The following is a 9,003-nucleotide window of genomic DNA, read 5'->3' as shown; positions in this document are numbered from 1 at the left end:
CTGTTATATTTTAGTAAATATTAGATTTAATTTTATGTGTATAATTTTATTCTACAAATTAAACCAATTGCTCAAAAAAAATCTGTCTCACTCTCCCCTAGTCTACCAGCTTAAAAAAATAATTTTTTATATTTTTAATTGCGATTGTTTTTGTCTCGACCTTTATTCAATTCGTTAACCTGGGTTTTTCTCTCGACCGAGAGAAAAACCTAGGTTAACGAATTGAATAAAGGCACAGCGATAGGAGCATGAAACCTGGACTGAGAAAGATTGGAGCAAGGTAAGGGTACAGACACCCTTTTATCAATTATTTCTAAACATTTTACTGGTATGATTTTGACTAAAATGTAAAATTATGCACAAAATGATTTTAAAAATAAGAATATCACAAGTGCAGAATATTCAATTTTTGTTTAAAGGGTCACTTCTCTTTCAGGTGGTCTTTTCTGATGAGTCCACAATTGCAGTCTTAAATGACAGAGTCCAAATAGTTCGAAGAAAGTCAGAAGAAGAGTTTAAATCTGACTACTTGAAGAAGACTTTGAAATTTGTAACAAAGATCATGGGAAGCCATATCAGTGTATGGCACAATGGGGAGCCATATCAGTGTACAGCACAAGTTGACTACACATAGACGAGGGGATCAGAATAAGTACATCAAAGTACTAAAAAATTGTCTAGTTCTTCTAGCCAGGGAGTAGCTTGATGATTGAGAATAGATTTTTCAACAGGATAGTGCCCATGCCACACTGGAAAAAAATTGAAGGAGTGGTTTGCGAAAACTTCTATAAAAGTACCTATATGGGCCGAAAACTGTCCAGGCATGAACCCAATTAAGAACTTATGGAAACAACTGAAAGATGTGATCCAAACTGTACTCATTAAAATAAAAACTAAAGTGATTGAACGATTGGTTCAGGTATGGTTCCGAAGTGAAAAGTTAACAAACTTTGTCAAATTTTGATTTTTTCTAAACCTAACCATTTTTGGTTACCTAAAATTGATTAATTGACCAAACGAAGTACTGAAGTGTTCAGTGGACAATTTGAAAAACATTATAAAATATATTCTTGTAACTTATTCATAAAAATAAAGCAAAAGTGTTAAAAGTTTGAAAAACCCATAATAATTTTAGCAGTATTGTATATATATATATAAATATATATATATATATATATATATATATATATATATATATATATATATATATATATATATATATATTATTAATATATAATTTATTATTAATAAGTTACACGGACAATATATGAACCGTAAATTCATCATTAACTAGCAAAGCTAGTTCGTATAGCAGCATTGAAGCTAGCACGGAAAATGATGTACTATGGTAACTGTTTTAGATGCCGGTCTAAATTAGTTTTAAACTTTTTCGCTGAAGTAGTATTTACGACATTGTCTGGAAAGGCATTCCATGCGTTTGCTACACTGTTGTTAAAAAAGTTATATCGGACCTGACAGTTTTCGTCAATTTCACGATGGTTCCGGATGCAATGTCCATAGTTAGGGAGAATGTTAATTGGATTAATTCACCAGTTGACTAACTCAATATTATTCTCTATTTTAAATTTTTAAATAAGATCCAATCGTTTTCTTTGTTCGCATAGAGAAGTGAGACCAAGTTTGATACACCTTGATTGATAGTCAAAAGGCTTCATTTCTTGCGGTACTTTTGTAACACGCTGTTGAACGCTTTCAATTATAGAAATGCCCTTTTCTAAATAAGGACACCAAGCGGTAATGGAAAATTCTAGAAGTGGACGTATATAAGCTGTATATAGCTTTTTCCAGAGTTCTGCATCTCTACTTATGAAGCAATGTTTTACGATACCAAGCATTTTGTTAGCCTTGGCTGAAGCAATAGAAGTTTGGTAATTTTGCTTTAGATTATTGGAAAATAAAACACCAAGGTCTCTTTCTGACGAGGTTGATTCAAGTTAAACTCTGTTGAGACTGTTGTTTGAGCTTCGATCAGTAAAGTAAAGTTGAAATGCATTATTTTACATTTCCTAATATTTATTTCCATAAGCCAATCTTAAACCCAATTAACAATGTCAGCTTGCAGACAAAGTTTTTGTTCTTCATTAATGACCACACTGATATCCACACACACACACACACACACACACATATATATATATATATATATATATATATATATATATATATATATATATATATATAATATATATATATATATATATATATATGTATATATACATATATATATATATATATATATATATATATATATATATATATATATATATATATATATATATATATATGTATATATATATATATATATATATATATATATATATATATATATATTTATATATATATATATATATATATATATATATATATATATATTTATACAGTTTTTTACCAATAAAAGTAGAATATGGAAAAAACTCATAAAAACTACAGTTCATGCTTATGAAGAGAAACTAATCATCAATAGCTGACAAGACCTAAAAGTTATCTACTAATATGTTAAGAGCAAAGAAGATTTATCTAACCTCGTCCATCAATTGGGAACAACTAATATTCGTTCGTACATCCACAGACCCTAAAATAATCTGCAACACACTGAATCATTGTTTCCAATCAATCTTAAAAACCAAGCCAACAGAGCTTCTCCCGACTTTCAACCTTTGTTCCATTGGCATCCACCAACCAAACACACTCACACCATAGAAATCTGTCAAAGAAAGCTTTTGGATCTAATTCGAATAAAAATTAATGGACCTCAACAGCAATGCTCAACACGGTTTGCAAAAGAACAAAGTTTTAGTCACAAATCTATTTAAAACTCACGACAATTTAACAAAAGAAGCCTAAATAAAATTTGTTTAAGTAGTATCGCAACTCCTTTAGCTTTAATTTACCAAAAATCAATTACTACACTATTATTAAAGAAAGAAAATACAACAGAACTGCTAAACTATACACCCGTGTCATTTACATCTATATTATACAAAATTATAAAAGCATTTATCATAAAAGCTAATGACTCATTTCTTAGAAAATAAACTGCTGTCATAAAGTTGACATTGTATGTATGTACATTAAAATGGGTGAATACTTGTCAACGTGGCTTGAGATTTTTAGTGTGTACTTCAAAAAGCTTTGGGTCTAATTAAATGTAAATTTACATATTTTAATGTGGAAATGGTAACGTTGCTATAAGCGGTATTTGTAAGACTTCTTGAATTTGTTATAACCGTATGGTAGCCTTAATTACAAAAGGATTTTGATGAATTAAAGAAAATGCAAAGAAGATCAACAAAGTTAGTTTTACAACTAAAGAACATGTCATATGAAAACAATTGGTTTGAACAATATTGAAGAAAATACGAGCAAGAGGAGATCTTATGCAGCAATAAGGATTTATGCACAAAATAGACAAAAAAAGGTGGTACAGAAATCTAAGTTTGGCATTTAACTCGTTCAAGCCCGGTTTTTTCGGTACGGGGCAACGAATACATATTAGAAAGAGAAACTGTACGATCATGTTTACAGAGTTATAATTTCTTCACCAACTGATTTTGTAATTATTGGAACTTGCTGCTAAATAAAATCGTAAAAGCAAGATTGTTGAATGTTTTCAAAGCGCAAATTGATTACTATTTTTGTTAACTCGTGTTTCTTAATTGTATGGGCAGTCAAAAACGATGTTTGCATCGTATTTGTTTTTATTTTTTAATTTTATTATTATTAAAATGTTTATTTTTATTGTTGCAGCAATAGTTTTTACTGCTATTAAAGTTTAATGTAAATTATTAATTCAAACATATTTGTAAAATGTTAATCCAAATATATTGAAGGCACTCCTACGACTTAATTTATATAAGTTCATTACATAACATGGTTTTATGTTATTTGTTATATGTCATTTACGCATCTTGAAAATTTGCGACAGTTATATACTTTAAAATAGTTGCAACCCAATAAGTTATTTTAGGATAGCCGGGTGTAATTTATATAAGTCTTAAGGTCAGTTTCAACTCTTTATTTTTTCTACGGGAACGTGAAAGGGTAAAGAAAAATAATCAGGTGAGCATGCGTAGTTTCATTTTAAAATTGTTTGAAACAAAATTACGCATGCTCACGTGATTATTTTCCCTTTCCCGTAAAAAAAATTTAATCCCTATTAAATCCCTAACGTCATTAAATGTTCTAGAACTTTCCGGAATTACACTCCCCCTTGTTCCTTACGGATCATCCATATAGCAATCAAAGTATTTCGAAGGCATGCGACGTTCCCGACCACTCCGTCGCAAAAGCATGTCGATTTCTTGGGGTCTATCTTCAGCTTCGACATTTTCCTCGTTCGTCTCAAATACTTCTTTAACTTGCTCTCCTTGATTTTTAGCGTTTTCTTGACCAGTTTCAGTATTCATCTCTATTTCCACATCAGGGATAATGCAGGACTGAGTATCATTTCGAGGTCTAACGTGTTTCACATGACGCGGAATGCCGTTCACTTCTACGATTTGTTTCGACGCATTCCGAGTTATCGTAGCTGGTTGCCACTTTGTATAGCACCTCGCATTTGGTGGTTTCAGCCAGTATTTATCGCCAATTCTACATTTCTCGCTCGTGACATTTTGCGCCGGAAGATTCATTTTTCCCAATCCTTTCACACCAATGGTATAACTGTATATTTTGTCGATCGGACTTGCACCATTTTTGTCGGCTGAGACATTGTACCAATATAGCGCTTCAGGTATCGACATTTTCGATCGTTCTGCTATTCTCTTGATCGTACGGTGGTTTCTTTTCACAATTCCATTTCCTTCAGGATAATAAGTGGCACTAAATCTAATTTGTACTCCCCAACTATCAAGGAAACTCCTTATCTCTTTAGTTTTAAATGTCGGCTCATTGTCAGTCATTATTTCAGACGGTGCTCCACGTTCACAGAAAATAAGACGGAGTATTCGGACTATGGCAAGACTTCCGTATGAGCTTGATAATTGTCGCCACAACGCGATTTTGAAGGTCCGCTATCAATTAGACTCAAAAACTTGTCAGTGCCATAATGCGTGATGTCCATGGCCAATCTCTCCCAGTTTCCTTCAACATCCAATTTCCCTTTTTCCCACCGTATTGGCGCTGGATCTATTGACTGACATGGTTCGCAACTTTTTATCACATTTCGAACATCGTTTTCAGTAGCAGTCGGAATTGTTTTACGAACAAAGTTTAACGTTTGATTCACTCCAAAATGTCCAGTTCTTTGGTGTATATCGAAAATAGATTCAGCCTTCGTAGCTGCAATTCCCATACAACTATTCCAACACTCTGGCACAGTCAGTTTGTTGAGCCATCTGCTGCGAACTCTTGTTAATGCGTCAGCCAAATTATCTTTAGAAGAAATGAGTTTCACCTCAACGCTAACATTGTATTCTTCAATTAGCTGTTGCAACACGCTCAGTTTTCTTCGAATCAGCATGTAACCCGTCGCATTTGATCTCAACTTTGATTTTCCTGTAAGGGCGTCATAAACCCAGTGGAATAGTGTCATGGAATCGGTAAAAAAAGTCAATTTCTTCAGCTTCCACATAAGAGCCATATTCATTCCACGTATCACAGCGTCTAATTCTGCCATGTTTATATGAATATCAGACGTTTCTTTTCGCAGCCATGTTGCATCCTCCGCAGTAGTTTCCCCAACTTGAATAAGAGCACCACCTCAGCAAATACTTCTTTAAGCACCCACTTAACGTTCTCATCACAAATTTCATCGTCCCAACCCTTCGTCAGACTGACAGCTTTCCACTTCAAGAGACTACAAATCACTCGCAGCCAACCACACACGGGTAAATGTCGTACCAACTGTCCACAGATTGAAAACACAACTCTCCTGGTTAACTTTTGCGAGATAGCATCAAATCGATTCCCTCTAGACCATATCAGTTTGTTACCAACCTTGCGCACACACAATCCTAACACACGAACTCCATTATCACCAATCTGCTCACCTTCTTTATTTTTTAAACCATATTTTAAAAAGTGCCTCTTGAAATAATCAAGACTCACCACACTTTCGTCTACGAAAATGTCGTCTACATAAGCGGACGTTCCACTCTTCACTAATTCGTCTTGATCAATGACGGCACTCACAACGAATTTCATGATCATTGGCGCAACATTCAATCCGAAACCAAACAATACCTTTTATTTTGAAACACCACTGTTTGGAAGGGCCAAAGAGATTTGCGTAAATCAATAATTGCTGGTTTGTTACCCATTCTTCTCCATTCTCTAAGCTTTTCGACACATTCATCTGCATCTCTCGTGTATGTCTCAATGAAATCGTTAGCTTCTCTCCAGTCCAGAACAGGTCGGATTTTGTTGTCTTTGTTTTTCTGAATGACAGCCATTAAACGAATTTGCCCTTTGGGTGGCCCCAATTCATTTTCGTCATACTCTAACAGCCACTTCCGATCAATCCAATCCTGTAGTTCGTTTTCATAGTCTGCTCTAGCGTATTGTGGAATTCCGTACTGTGCCACTTTATTATGCAATTGGTTGGGGCTTTCTCCATCCATATCCATTCAACACCATTAAAAACTGCTTCATGATCTTTCCTTTTTATTTCGATTTTCTTAACTTTGTCCTTATTCAAAGCCGGTGCTCCACAGTAACTTAATCCGAACTTCGCTTTTCCCAAAGGAGAAATGGACACTCCTCCTTGTAATTTAATGGAACTCATTCTGAGCATCATATCAACTCCAAACGGTTGGAAGTCCACTAAAATAACTTCATCACGTACTTTAATGCCATCAACCTCAAGAATCACGACCGCTGACCCATTGCACTGATGAACCTTTCCTTTAAACGTTACTACCTTTTGAGAGTTTGAGTACCTACATTGACTTTTGGGCAGGAATTTTAATCAAAATTGTCTTCGAACACCCTGTGTCTACTAATGCTGTCGCAACCATACCGTTAACTTTCAAACAAATAACAGATAATGCGCTCATTCCACCGTTGTTCAGGAGCGAGGTAGCGCAGATTCCTCGCTCCTGCAATCGTTTCCCTGCAGCTTCCAGCATTTCAATGCAATGTGTCTTTCCTCACCACATTTAAAATATCTAACAGTCTTCGGTGACAAGATCTTCGCAAGCAAACAATTCTTTGCAATGTGATTTAAATCTTTGCAGTTGTAACACACTAACGCGGTTTTTGTAGCATGGCGTCTAGATACAGCTCCAACAGTATCACTGTCAATCACATTTGCACAGTTCAAGGCAGCTCTCACTTTGGGTAACATTATATCAATCGGGTCCATTACGGCTCGAAATCTTGATGATAAGACTTCTGGCAAACCCACAACAAACGCCAAACGCACAGACTCCTCTGGTAATTTAGCAAGATAGGCTGATCGTCTTAAATCAGCCAAAAACACGTCGGCTTTTTCTCCGTCACATAATTTTCGTTTTGTAAACAGTTCATATGCAGTATAGGCATCTGCAGAAAACGCCGCTAATAATACACGCTCGACTTCCGCTACATCTTTTTTATCTCCCGCGGTTAAAGCATTGTACACAGCATAAGCAGCTTCTCTGATAAGAATCAGAAAAAGTAGTTCAAACTTTAAGTTCTGAATTTCAGCAATCACTTTCGTTCGTTGAATCCAAACAGCAGCATTCGAAGTGCCATCATACGTTTCAAATAATCTCGAAGTGCCATCATACATATCAAATAATCCCATACTTGGTTCCATGCCCGGTTAGCTTGTAGTTTTTTCTCGTAATCAACAAATTAATAAACAGCAATAATCTTTTCTCCTAACTAAAAACTCTCCTTTTACAAATTTTTTCCTCAATATATATACCCTATGCTTTTCCTAAAATATCCTTCCAAACACCGTCATAAATCACCGCAAACACATATTTACAATTATTATTGGTAAAAACTATTAAAGCTATTAAATTCCTAACGTCATTAAATGTTCTAGAACTTTCCGGAATTACAAATTTAAATTGTATCTCTCGGATATTGACAGTGATGATGAATCAGATTCAACAAAAGAAAATGACGAGGCAGATGTTGTTGAAGATAATCTTTTTGATGATGATAAAAAGTAATACTTTTTATTACAATTCAGAAAGTAGTAGCAATGATGGCGTAGAAGAAAATTCATGCAATGGGAGTAATGATTTAACTGTTCTCGTAGAAATCAAAAACTGTTCTCGTAGAAAACTCGTAGAGATGATGTAAAATGGACTATTGTGTTGAGGTAACTGGAAGATTTTAAGCTCAGAATGTGTTTACTGCCAAGAGCGGAACAACTTCTTATTGTCGTAATGTTTTGACATCTGTTGATGCATTTAGACTAATTATGGATGAAGGGTTTATCAAAAAATGCACTGTTTTATCTGCCAATTTATCAAATGAAGGATGGACTATTGTTCCCAACTAAAGCTCGATGTCGCTTTACACAGTATATGCCTAATAAACCGGACCAGAGTGGAATAAAATTCTGGATTTTAGCTGATCTAAAGACTAAATATTGTCCCAGTATCAAACTGTATCTAGGAAAAAATGAAAGCCATGTAGAAAATTTGGGTACTCATGTGGTTATGTCACTAATGGAACCTTATTTTGGCCGCGAGTATAATGTTACTTCAGATAACTTTTTTACAAGTGTCGATCTTGCAACAAAATTTTTGCAAAAGAGAACGTCAATTGTTGGAACAGTTAAACATAGTAGAAAAGAAATTCCAGCATTTAATCCACTTTACGATTCGAATTTTTACATAAATGGACCATTAAACTTGATTGTCTACCAGGCAAAAAAAAAAAAACGGTAATTTTATTATCAACACTTTTGATAATAAAATTACAGAGGGGCGACTAAGCAAATTAATGGAAAGAAGAAACCAGAGGGAATACTTTATTATAATGCAAATAAATGTGGAGAGAATATGTTAGATTCAATGTGTCGACAAATGTCAACAAAATCTG

The sequence above is a fragment of the Hydra vulgaris genome, chromosome 13 (genome assembly GCF_038396675.1).
Source record: "Hydra vulgaris chromosome 13, alternate assembly HydraT2T_AEP".
Lineage (NCBI taxonomy): Eukaryota > Metazoa > Cnidaria > Hydrozoa > Anthoathecata > Hydridae > Hydra > Hydra vulgaris.
This window is presented reverse-complemented; position numbering follows the sequence as displayed.